Source organism: Schistocerca nitens, chromosome 9 (assembly GCF_023898315.1).
Source record: "Schistocerca nitens isolate TAMUIC-IGC-003100 chromosome 9, iqSchNite1.1, whole genome shotgun sequence".
NCBI classification, from domain to species: Eukaryota; Metazoa; Arthropoda; class Insecta; order Orthoptera; family Acrididae; genus Schistocerca; species Schistocerca nitens.
In genome coordinates this window covers 150,709,610-150,723,978 of record NC_064622.1, presented here as the reverse complement: position 1 = coordinate 150,723,978, position 14,369 = coordinate 150,709,610, and positions in this window count along the sequence as shown.

Below are 14,369 nucleotides of genomic sequence, written 5' to 3'. Positions count from 1 at the left end.
TTAAGTCCCATAGTGCTCAGAGCCATTTTTTTTGTAGGTCGGAAAACAGCTCTGCGATGATGGAAGCATATGTTTGTCATGGAGAAGTAGTGTATCGTACCGTAAATAGTACAGCTATTAGAGAGCTGGGCAAAGAGATGCTTTCAGAGGTGTGCGTGCTAAATTGTTATCCATAAGGATATGTCTTGGTATATTCTAATAGTTTACCGCTACTATGTTATGTTGTTTCTCCTGTAGAATATAATACGTTGTTTCATAAGTATGAGCTTCCAGCTGTCAGACATGACTGTGTTAATGACGCTGCAGTCGAACTTTCTATGGGGCCACTTGCGGTTTCACTGCTGCTATCGCCCTCCAACAAGCGTTAGGCAGCCAAAACTTTGTTATGGAAGTTTATATCATCTACACATACCAGAGGCTCTTACATGATTGGAGTTTTTCTGCAATGGGAGATGATGGTTGCCCTACAGGTTCGTTTTTCGAATGCAACATCAGTAAAAATCCTTAGAACATCATATGTCTGTGATACAGTCAAATGCAAGTGATTCTATGTTTTCATCAATAACTCAAGACAGTGAAGACACTACGTCTCTCGTTTCTGTTAGGAAAATGACTAGTCAGGTGTAAGTAATAATAATGTTGCACATGAGGAGACAATCTGTATCAAAATAAGTGAAAATATCTGCGACTCTGAATAGATGGTTCCGCTTGACACGGCTAATAAAATGATTTGTTGTGTAATCGTAAATCTGCTTCCCCTAGTTCTCTTTTGCTATATGTCCTAGAATTCCGTGATGTCTGAATGTTCGGCTTTTTAACGGTCTGCTGAGTGAAGCGACGCGTTGACTCAAACGCTAAATTCACATTCGAGAAGGGCTTAGAACCGCATTTAAGTATTATGTGGTTTCTTAGAATGGCTTAAGGAAAATATTCCAAGGAAAGAACGCAGCGTAATCACCCCCAAATATCTATATGTGTGTATGAGCCTGTAATGTCCTCTAAAACATGTAATAAGATCATTGGTGCACTCGTTTTAGGTTCATATCTATAAGTCACGAAGAAAATACACTGAAGAGTCAAAGAAACTGGTACACCAGCCCAATATCGTATACGATCTTCGCTAGCACGCAGAAGTGCCGCAATACGACATGGCATGGACTCGACTAATGTCTGAAGTAGCTCTGGAGGGAACTGACACCATGAATCCTGCAGGGCTGTTCACAAATCCGTAAGAGTATGGAGATCTCTTCTGAGCGGCACATTCCAAGACATCCCAGATATGCGCAGCAGTGTTCATGTCTGTGGAGTTTGGTAGGCAGAGGAAGTGTTTAAACTCAGAATAGAGTTCCTGGTGCCACTCTGTAGCAATTCTGGGTGTGTTGGGTGTCGCATTGTCCTGCTGAAAGTCCGTCGGAGTGCACAATGGACATGAATGGATGCAGGTGATCAGACAGGATGCTTACGTACGTGCACCTGTAAGAGTCGCATCTAGACGTATCAGGGGTCCCATATCACTCCAGCTGTACACGTCCCACGCCATTACAGAGCCTCCACCAGCTTGAACAGTCCTCAGCTGACATACAGCGTCCATGGATTCATAAGGTTTTCTCCATACCCGTACATACCCTTCCACTCGATACGATTTGAAACGAGATTCTCCTGTCCAGGCAACATGTTTCCCGTAGTCAACAGTTGGCGAGCACAAGCGAAGCCTTGTGTCGTGTCCCTAAAGCACATATCGATGACATTTGGTTGAATGTTTCGCACACTGACGCTTGTTAATTGCACAGGATTGAAATCAGCAGCAGTTGGCGGAAGGGATTCACGGTACAGTCGTGAAATGGTCGCACGGGAAAATCCCCACTTCATTGCTGCATCGGAAATGCTGTGTCCCATCGCTCGTGCGCCGACTATAACACCACGTTCAAACTCTCTTAAATTGTAGCAGCATTAACTGATCTAACAACTGCGCCAGACACTTGCTGTCTTATATAGGCGTTGCAGAGCACAGCGCTATATTCTGCATGTACACATTTCTCTGTATTTGAATATGCAAGCCTATACCAGTTTCCTTGGCTCTTCAGTGTATGACACTTTAGTCAGTAAATAAACGCAGTCTGATGTATTAAACGTAATTATGGCCTGTTACTAGCAGAAGAGCCAGTTGAATGCGGGAATGTTTGTTTAAGAGTGCTTTGAATCCTGATTTATTTAAAGGTAACTGTATGTTTCCGAACTACCACCTGGACATGTAAAGTTCCATGTAATTGATAGACGTGTAATAAATATGGAAAGGTAGTCGACTCTATATTGGAAGAGGTGGGTGTGCTAAGTTTTAGTTAGTGACGCTCTATGAAGATCACGAGAAAGTTTCCTCTATAACTTTACAGAAAAGTTGCAAACGGCGAAACAGAGAAAATTATGGAAATATGAATGTTCGTCCAAGAAGTAATATTTAAAACTGATAAAAAAAGCCGAAACTACCTAGCTCTTAATGAACTGTCTCATTTATTATCCTCTAACGTTCTTCGTTATGCTACGACTCATCTAACTTGTATGTTGGGTTACATTTCATCATCTTTTGGCTATTTTGTATGAAATAGGCTCTTTTCAATGTCTTAGATCAGACTACTGTTTGACCAACGATCACTCAGCAGCCAAAGAAGACATAAAAAGTAAATTATCGTAGCTTGTGTTCCGAGTCACAAATATAATTGAAATACTATCGTTCCGTTCAGTCATTTCATTGATACACAATTTAATCACACTTGCAAAGATACAAATACTTTTTGAAAGAAAATTTGGGGTATTATAAAGAGTTATTTTTACTCCTCTCACTTGCCTGTGAATATAGTAAGCGCTCAAAACGAAGCTTCACGGAGTTGCGATTTTTTCGGACTTTTCTCCAGCGATCATTGTGCAGAAAACAATGTCAAAATCAGTTTTATTTTGAGCAGTCTATATTTATTTGCTCACAACCGTTACCCCTTTGGCAACAGAAAGATCTACATGTTTCAAGTATGTGACGGATCCTCACATCGCAATTGGTGACAGCAATAGCGCGTTTCTGATTACGTCTTCTGAAACGAGTCGCAGGTTGGCAGGCAGTAATTGAACTGCCCCAGAGATTACGTGCCACAGAGACGATGGTAAATTTGTTATCCGGTATGATTTTGCTTGTAATGAAAGAGATAATTCAGAATCTTGGACCGGGTGTAAACTCAACACCTGGAGCAGACCAGTTGCGCGATCAGTCCCTGCTCGCGCGTCAGCGACGTGATCTGCTTCTGCATTCTTGCACGCGTCCGCTTCATCCTTAAGCGCCGAGAAATTGAGGCTTTCAGAGCAACGAAAGCAGATATGAATTCGTAACCCATTAATTACAGAGCCACGAGACGCGGCCTAGCCTCTGACAACAGTGGTCGATTAGCAAATTTATCATTTATCGCTCGCATTCGTAATGGCTTCCCGTTGTTATTAACGACGGCGTTTGCTGCACTGCGCCTATCGAGCGCCTTTTTATGGTAGAATACTTGGAGCCAGGCAGCAATGAATAAAATATAATTCAGAAATCGCACGAGAGTTCAGTTCTTCAAACGGATCACCAGTAGAGTGCTTCACGACCAGACTGCCTTGAGAGCAGTGACGATGTCTGTTTTATCTGACGCCAATATTCACAGATTACTTTCTGGTGTAGAATGAATTTTCTCTCTGCAGCTGAGTCTGCGGTAATTAGAAGCTTACTGAAAGATTAACTGTGTGCCGGACCAGGATCGAACTAGGAACCTTTGCTAATGTGGTCAAGTGCTCTGCCGAGTCACAGCTTCACTTTCGCCAGCAAGTCATCTCCTGTCTTCCAAAATTGGCAAATGTACCAGGTTTGACTTCCTGACGGCACATACACTCCTGGAAATGGAAAAAAGAACACATTGACACCGGTGTGTCAGACCCACCATACTTGCTCCGGACACTGCGAGAGGGCTGTACAAGCAATGATCACACGCACGGCACAGCGGACACACCAGGAACCGTGGTGTTGGCCGTCGAATGGCGCTAGCTGCGCAGCATTTGTGCACCGCCGCCGTCAGTGTCAGCCAGTTTGCCGTGGCATACGGAGCTCCATCGCAGTCTTCAACACTGGTAGCATGCCGCGACAGCGTGGACGTGAACCGTATGTGCAGTTGACGGACTTTGAGCGAGGGCGTATAGTGGGCATGCGGGAGGCCGGGTGGACGTACCGCCGAATTGCTCAACACGTGGGGCGTGAGGTCTCCACAGTACATCGATGTTATCGCCAGTGGTCGGCGGAAGGTGCACGTGCCCGTCGACCTGGGACCGGACCGCAGCGACGCACGGATGCACGCCAAGACCGTAGGATCCTACGCAGTGCCGTAGGGGACCGCACCGCCACTTCCCAGCAAATTAGGGACACTGTTGCTCCTGGGGTATCGGCGAGGACCATTCGCAACCGTCTCCATGAAGCTGGGCTACGGTCCCGCACACCGTTAGGCCGTCTTCCGCTCACGCCCCAACATCGTGCAGCCCGCCTCCAGTGGTGTCGCGACAGGCGTGAATGGAGGGACGAATGGAGACGTGTCGTCTTCAGCGATGAGAGTCGCTTCTGCCTTGGTGCCAATGATGGTCGTATGCGTGTTTGGCGCCGTGCAGGTGAGCGCCACAATCAGGACTGCATACGACCGAGGCACACAGGGCCAACACCCGGCATCATGGTGTGGGGAGCGATCTCCTACACTGGCCGTACACCACTGGTGATCGTCGAGGGGACACTGAATAGTGCACGGTACATCCAAACCGTCATCGAACCCATCGTTCTACCATTCCTAGACCGGCAAGGAAACTTGCTGTTCCAACAGGACAATGCACGTCCGCATGTATCCCGTGCCACCCAACGTGCTCTAGAAGGTGTAAGTCAACTACCCTGGCCAGCAAGATCTCCGGATCTGTCCCCCATTGAGCATGTTTGGGACTGGATGAAGCGTCGTCTCACACGGTCTGCACGTCCAGCACGAACGCTGGTCCAACTGAGGCGCCAGGTGGAAATGGCATGGCAATCCGTTCCACAGGACTACATCCAGCATCTCTACGATCGTCTCCATGGGAGAATAGCAGCCTGCATTGCTGCGAAAGGTGGATATACACTGTACTAGTGCCGACATTGTGCATGCTCTGTTGCCTGTGTCTATGTGCCTGTGGTTCTGTCAGTGTGATCATGTGATGTATCTGACCCCAGGAATGTGTCAATAAAGTTTCCCCTTCCTGGGACAATGAATTCACGGTGTTCTTATTTCAATTTCCAGGAGTGTAGTTCTATTCCTCTTTGCAGTCGTTATCAACAACACCATCTGTTAACAATCGCATATTCTTGAATAACTTACCTATGCACCAAATACTTAAGATGATGGGGCGTGGGGGGAGGAAATCATTTTGTCATCTGGTTCGATTCCTATAGTGATCCTGATTCCTAGGTGATCTGTCAGCGGAAAAAAATGATCATGTTAATTCAGGATTCTCTGATGCAGATTCGGGACCAGTGAAAGGGCACGCCGGAATCGGTAATGAGGTGTATGATATTGTAGCCAAGGAAACTTGTCAGTCACACTGTAGAAAAATTGCTCTTCCATGGTGACAAATAACCTCGCTGTTGAACCAGAAAACCGTAAACAGTTTCCAGACAAAGTGACTGCACGTGTCTGAAAATAAGCTGCAGTGTGTGAAATCATCTTAATTTTACCCATTGTTGTCAGTGTTTCTTCCATGACTGTATCACTTCCATAAAACAAACAACAACGGCCTCCAGTCACAGTCGTGATTTTGGTTCAATCCACGATGCATTTTGAGCCCTTGGGGTTCATTTTCAGGTGCTTTGACAGTCTACATCACTTTTTTCCATATTTAGGTTCTTTCTAGTCCCCATAAGATTACAATGATATATTACGAAGTGGCATATTGTAAATATAAATTTACAAAACTAAGAGAAATAAAAAAGTCTTATTGTTTCCAATGATGGATAATACAGCCAGATTTTGACATAATCAGAAATATTTCTTTTATAAACGATATCTCTGTGTAATTATTTATGTAATAGTGTATTACCTCCTTTGAAATAATGACACCTTTCTATCTTGTTTGAAATAATAACGCATGTGTACTTGTAGAAATGCAACATCACTGCATTATAAATTCTTTGACTTATCTTAACTAATGTTTACATATGTGCTGTAGAACGGAAAGTGTGTGTATGTACATAAGGTTGTTTACTCATACTGTGATTCAAAATCTCTTATCCACGGATGGAAACAGTAAGTTTCTTTTAGATTTGTGCTAGTTTTTTAAAATTTATATTCACAATATGACACTTTATAATATACAAAAATCTCTTTTGAAGCACAATAGGAGTAATGATCTACACCTACAGTTACATCTACGTCTATATGGACACTCTGCAAATCATATTAAGGTGTCTGGCAGAGGGCTGATCCAACCAAAATCACAATTCTCTTTTACTCCAATCTCGTATAGCGCGCGGAAAGAACGAACAACTATACCTTTCCGTACGATCTCTGATTTCCTTTATTTTATTATGGTGATCGTTTCTCCCTATGTAGGTGGACGTCAACAAAATATTTTCACATTCGGAGGAGAAAGTTGGTGAATGGAATTTCGTGAGAAGATTGCTCCGCAACGAAAGGCGCCTCTGTTTTAATGATGTCCATCCCAAATCCTGTATCATATGACTCTCTCCCCTATTTCGCGACAATACAAAACGTGCTGCCCTTCTTTGAACGTTTTCAATGTACTCTGTCAATCCTATCTGGTAAGGATCCCACACCGATCAGCAGTATTCTAAAATAGGCCGGAATAGCGTAGTGTAGGCACTCTCTTAATGTACATACAACCACTTTTCGTTCTACAGCACACACGCAAAACTAGGAAACGTTAGCGACAGCCCCGGACATTTGCACAAGCCCCGCCCATTTAACCCCCTCCACACCAACCAAGAGAGCATCAATATGATCTTTGGTAGTCCTCGTCGCCGTCGTGTTTTTGTTTTACCGAGGTTGTTCATACTAGCAGTGTCGTGCTGTTAGTACTTCTTAGCAGTTTGTGTAATACTGTCAAAATGAAACATAGATATGCACTCTCAATAAAGTTATCATACACAAGGTACCTGATCTTATTCTTTAGTCTTAATGAGGTAATCAGAAACAAACCAAGACATCGACTTTGCCTTGTTTATGCACAACATTGACTTTAGACAATCGAGATAATGGACAGCATCCTTGGCGATACTACCAATTAATATTTCCCAACAGAATTTCTTACACTACGTGAGGTGACGGAAATTTGCGCTCAGTACAGTTAACAAATATCAGATTTTTGGATACAGTGCAGATGAAAGCTCATGAAATAAAAAAGACAGTGTGGATATCGTTTTTATTTTTCTTTCTTATTGATGATTTTTCAACTCGCATATTCAGTGAACATACACTCCTGGAAATTGAAATAAGAACACCGTGAATTCATTGTCCCAGGAAGGGGAAACTTTATTGACACATTCCTGGGGTCAGATACATCACATGATCACACTGACAGAACCACAGGCACATAGACACAGGCAACAGAGCATGCACAATGTCGGCACTAGTACAGTGTATATCCACCTTTCGCAGCAATGCAGGCTGCTATTCTCCCATGGAGACGATCGTAGAGATGCTGGATGTAGTCCTGTGGAACGGCTTGCCATGCCATTTCCACCTGGCGCCTCAGTTGGACCAGCGTTCGTGCTGGACGTGCAGACCGTGTGAGACGACGCTTCATCCAGTCCCAAACATGCTCAATGGGGGACAGATCCGGAGATCTTGCTGGCCAGGGTAGTTGACTTACACCTTCTAGAGCACGTTGGGTGGCACGGGATACATGCGGACGTGCATTGTTCTGTTGGAACAGCAAGTTCCCTTGCCGATCTAGGAATGGTAGAACGATGGGTTCGATGACGGTTTGGATGTACCGTGCACTATTCAGTGTCCCCTCGACGATCACCAGTGGTGTACGGCCAGTGTAGGAGATCGCTCCCCACACCATGATGCCGGGTGTTGGCCCTGTGTGCCTCGGTCGTATGCAGTCCTGATTGTGGCGCTCACCTGCACGGCGCCAAACACGCATACGACCATCATTGGCACCAAGGCAGAAGCGACTCTCATCGCTGAAGACGACACGTCTCCATTCGTCCCTCCATTCACGCCTGTCGCGACACCACTGGAGGCGGGCTGCACGATGTTGGGGCGTGAGCGGAAGACGGCCTAACGGTGTGCGGGACCGTAGCCCAGCTTCATGGAGACGGTTGCGAATGGTCCTCGCCGATACCCCAGGAGCAACAGTGTCCCTAATTTGCTGGGAAGTGGCGGTGCAGTCCCCTACGGCACTGCGTAGGATCCTACGGTCTTGGCGTGCATTCGTGCGTCGCTGTGGTCCGGTCCCAGGTCGACGGGCACGTGCACCTTCCGCCGACCACTGGCGACAACATCAATGTACTGTGGAGACCTCACGCCCCACGTGTTGAGCAATTCGGCGGTACGTCCACCCGGCCTCCCGCATGTCCACTATACGCACTCGCTCAAAGTCCGTCAACTGCACATACGGTTCACGTCCACGCTGTCGCGGCATGCTACCAGTGTTAAAGACTGCGATGGAGCTCCGTATGCCACGGCAAACTGGCTGTCACTGACGGCAGCGGTGCACAAATGCTGCGCAGCTAGCGCCATTCGACGGCCAACACCGCGGGTCCTGGTGTGTCCGCTGTGCCGTGCCTGTGATCATTGCTTGTACAGCCCTCTCGGAGTGTCCGGAGCAAGTATGGTGGGTCTGACACACCGGTGTCAATGTGTTCTTTTTTCCATTTCCAGGAGTGTATTTCTAATTCTTTTCACAATAGTACGGAATAACTGTATTTCGTACTAACTACTGATTTTCTCGCTTGTTATGACTGGCATATCTGTGATACAAACAACTTTGATGTTGGAACATGAGGCAGACCATGGGCGGAGCTTAGGATATGGATTGGTGTGGAGGGGGGTGATTGGGCGGGACTTGTGCACCGTCTAGGGCTGTCGCTAACGTTACGACGCAAAACATAAGTTACGACAAGTCAAAGAATTTCGAATGTAGAGATGCTGCATTTCTACAAATACACAGGTGTTAACATTTCAATAAAGATAAAAAAGCATCATTATTTCACAGCAGATACAAAGCTATTACATTATTAATTATCCAGAGATATCATTTATAAAAGAAATATTTGTGGTTATGTCTAATGTGGCTGTATTTTATCATATGGTTCCACTGTTAAATATTTGTTTCTTTAGAAAAAAATGAACTTCTAAAACTACTAAAAAACAAACGGAATTTAGCAGTCATAGTTTTTTTTCTTTACGTTCTCTACATTCCAAATTATCCAAATTATTTGACTCACTTTTAACTTGTGTTTACAACTGTGCTGTAGAATCAAAAGCATGTGTATGTACATAAACATGTTTACTCACACTGTGCTTCAAAACCTTTTACCCGATGATGGGAACAGTAAGTGATTTTTATATTTGTGCTAGTTTTCAAAATTTATATTCACAATATGGCACTTAGTAATATACCATTGTAATCTTATCAGAACCAGAATGAACCTAAATGTGGAAAAAAATTGATGAAGAGTGTCAAAGAACTTGAAGGTGAGCCCGCTGGGCTGGAAATGAATCATGTGTTGAAATTAAAAACATGATTGTGAGCGATGGATTTGTTCTTTATTTTATGAAATCAACTTCCAGTCACAGAGATGGAGTGAAATGGACCTGACCCGTCTCCATTTAGGTCGGTGGTCCTCTGACCGAAGCCTTCTTGCTGCACAACTTTCTGGAGATTGTGGAGAATGTATTTCGATGTATCATATTTTAATAGAGTCTACAGGAGTTCAGAAACCAAGTAATGATTTTATAAAAAACATATAGTGAGCGAGTAAGATGTGTATGCTAGTGTAGTACAGAAGCACTGTAGATGTAAAAGTTGTAGCTGTCGCTGAAAGCCATGGTCTGGCTTCATGGCACCGCTAAATGTGTGTTTTGTTGTTAAAGAAACCTGAGACAGTGTTGATATTAACTGTGCAGGAGAGGATAGCCATTGTGATGTAGATTGCAGAGGATAGCGTATGGTGAAATTCTGGCTAGATTTGATCTCTGATTCTATGAACCTGGACCTACTGATAAGACAATTCAACAATTAGTGAACAAGTTTAAGCCCACTAGTGCTGTTAAGAACGAGCGCAGACAAGGCCGCCCATCAACCTCTGCAGACCGAACTGAAGGCATTAGAACATGCACTGAAAACAATCCAAAATCGGTGCTGCGATTGTTGCTGGAACTGGACGTTCCACGCTCGAAAGGTGTTGCGACAAGGGTTGCGACAGGTGATGAAAAACACGCCGTAGGTTCACCACCAATTATATGAAGAGGATTTCGCAGAGCGTTTGAACATGTGACATGATATCCTTGAATCAGATGAAAATCGCAACATCCTCAACCAGATCCTATTCAGCGACGAGGCAACCTTCCACACTGTTGGAAGGGCTAACCGACATAACTGCGTCATTTGGGATGACGCACCATCACTAGAGTACCTGGAGTTCCATCGAGGCTCCCAGAAGGTTAATGTGTTGATGGTAATATTCATTGACCAAAGCTACTTCCCATTCTTCTTCGCCAAAAACTCCATCAGTGGGACAATTTACGATTTACCACAGCTTGTGTACCAAGAACGTGTGCATAACGATTAATTCCAACATGACAGGGCACCATGCCATTATGCCATAGGCGTTCGTTCGTGAGTGCGTTCCCTGGAAGATAGATTGGGCGCGCATGACCCATGATCTGGGCCGCGTGTTCTGCCATCCTCACCGCCATGCAATTCTTCGTCTGGAGATTTTTCAAGGGACGTGTGTTTCACCGCCAACATATCAACTCACTGACGGAGCTCAGAGACCGGTTTCGAAGACAAAATGCTGCAGCTACAACACCATAAGTGCTCCGGAATCTCCTTCGTGACACAGCCGGTAGATGGGAACTGCGTCGGGATGTGAATGGTGATCATGTTGAATATACATGTGATAAATATGTGCCACTATAAATAATAAGAATACAATAATTATATCAACAAAACTGTTACTTAATTTCTAGTCACCTTCCAGTTTATGTTCTGACGAGAGAGCAGAAGTAAATTTAATTGGAGATCTGCCCTCTCCTGTAGCCAATGACGAGAAGTGTGGTGCGGGTTCAAAATTTTGTGAATTGTTCAGACATGCACTGTTAGGTTGGCGCTTTAAGTACGTTTCAGAGTGGTTGGTGCATCACTTTTCGTTTTCTGACCAGCAATTCACATTTACCTGTAATAGTCTTTTGGGACAGTTTCGAAAGTTATCCTATTCCTTTTATCCATCTTTTAAAAATTGACGTGTGACAAGCTTTCACAGTATGTTTCCTTAGCTGTTTATGTGTGTTTCGCAAGAAGAGTTTTAGAAATTATTTTAACATTTTAATCAATAGTTTTAATACTTGTACCTATATTAACCACAGTCTCTCCAGACATTAGTATGGGCGCTGAAGACCCCGCTATCGTGTCCACAAATAATAATGCAGTCATCATCATAAACATGATCACCGCCATTACCTACGTCAAGCAAACGTCTCTATAACATAGCTGACTGACATACGCTTGTGCCATTTCGTTCTATTCAGATAAAGGCCTTTGGAATGACGTGGCAGGAAAAAGCTTCGTTACCAGTATTGGACCGTGTCACCTTTGTTTATAAGTGGTGAGCGGTGCCGACTACTAAAGCGGACGTCCAGGGTTCGGTTCCCGGTGACCACGTCATATCTTTTTTTAGTAGCATAGACTGGAATGAACTCCACTCGAGACTCCAAATGAGAAGCCGCTTTATAAAATAAACAGTGAAACTGACACGTAAGTCACCGAAGTTGCAAGTGGCGTCAGAAAGGTTTGCACCAGTGTGACAGCCACGTTATAATTTTTACAGTCTAGCCGGCAACGGGAGCAGAGTTGGTGCCGTAAAATTTACTATTTAAATTCCAAACTACTGGCTGCATTAAGCATACAGCCAGCTCAGTTGCATTCTTACAAGGTGACCGCGCCTACTCGTCATCACCGATTTCGTCCTAATGCTGGGCTTAACTAGAAATGAAAGTGACAGAAGTAGGAGCTACAGGTGGGTAAGCGTTTGCGAAAAATAGTATTTTTGGCGCAAGTATAGTGAGGCATGCGAGCTACTACGGACGAGAAATACCCATTTGAGAGTTTCTACGGATGAGAAATACCCGTTTGCGAACTTCGCTGGTTCGAGAAAACCATTTGTGACGTGGGTTTCTCTCTATGATCGAGATCGGGAAAAACACACTGGTTGCACTGGGTGATCACAATAATTTTAGTTCAAAGTCAGTTATCTAGTAAAACTAGATGGCCCGAGCCCGTACGTGCTTCTGCACGAATAAACAACAACAACAAAATTATCAGCCAAGCACCTACATAGCATGCATCCCCTTGGGGTTCTGTAAAATGTGGTTGGACTTATGAACTAAATTCGCTACGTTAGGACTGAGGGGTGCCAACCACATCCACTGCACTATCCCCAGTAATTTTAAATTAATGTCAAGTTTATAAAAGAAATGTTAGCAGACAGGAATAATTTTTAGTGAACACAACATAGTTTTAACTAACTGAAGTTTACTTTAACTTGTTCAGGACAGATTTGACTGAAATACTGTTAAGTGTTCTTGATTTGACCTCAGATATTTACCGAGTTAGTTCAACAGCGCCACTCAAATATTAATCGCAATCATTCAGCAATTATTCACTTAATGTTTCTTTTAAAATAGCTGAAAGATGAACAAAGTTTCAAGCGAAGAATATTTCTCGAAAAATAATAATAAACCAAACAGAGTCCGATGTCCAACCGTAAGATGAAATCACTGTATCCCACAGCGGTTGTTCAGAGATAAAGTTCGACACGACTTCGCAGTACGAAAATATTTTAAGTCCAGTTCGTACACGGACTTTTGCCAGTCACACGTGCTGCCCCTTCCAACTCCACTGAATGACTGCCCCCTACACTCTGAAGTCAAATCAAGTTTGTTTGCACATAAAATTTACTTTTACGCTTAATATAGGTACAATAAAATGCATGTAACACTTCTATTCAGACGGGAATTTTCCGCTGAATTCAGATTCATCTTCAGAATTTCTCTACGGGATCTTATTCTCATGTTATTAAAATTTATGTGTTCGTCATAGAGAACTTTTTATTTAAATTCATTATTTAAAATACTTTCAATGCATAAATAACAGATATTATTATTGTATTACGTATTTCCTTATGTCTACTTTTCCGTACTGCGGCTGTCTTTATGGTTCCTATTTTTTATTTATTAAAAGTCTGCATTTTTATCACGAAAACAGCATTCTGGCTCTTCATTTGAATTTTTTAAAACATGTAAAAAATGTTACATAGATATTTTAATACTACTCATTCAGACCTTTCGTTCGACACCCCGTTCGTAAAATTTTGTCAAAGCGTCTCCAAGATGTCCAATTTACAATCTTACCTAGTTATTAAAATATTCAATTTATTATTATTCAAAACTACAGGGCGACTGGAGCCGCGTTTATAAGAGCACAACCGGCTAATTTTCTGCTTTAAAATGAGCCTACAAGCTCCTTTGTGCCAGATTGGGATCAGTTTTTATTTATTTCTACATCATACATTCGCTGTAGCTCTACGCTAAAAACGGCCTGGAGAAAGCCCGCCAAGAGCCAGCGTGCCGGCCGTTGAGTTTCCCCGTCACGTGGCTGGACGCCAAACTGACCATGCTCATTTTAAAGTACCACCATCTGCCGGTCAGTGCCGAAACTAGGACGATTCTGCTGCTGTCAGGATGGCTGACACACACCCATCTTAGATGTAAACACGCCAGTTTCTCGACTGCCACTTTGCCGCGATTTTTACTACAGAAACTGCCGTCTTCACCTCTGCCACCCCAAAGCCTGTCACCTCACAGGCATGAATCATTTATATCGGGTGTTTCCGCGAGAGCGTGCAAAAATGTAGAAGTACATAGAGAATGCTTCATTGAACAGCTTGAGGTAGGGAACCTGGACGCTGAGAAGCCAGCTTAAGGAGATGTGGAAGTAAACCTATCTACCGCTTTGTCTAGAATTACTGTTTTCCAGTTTATTTGGTACTAACATGAGTACAAGTTTACACGTATTGTGCTGTTTATTTACACGTACATTTTTTA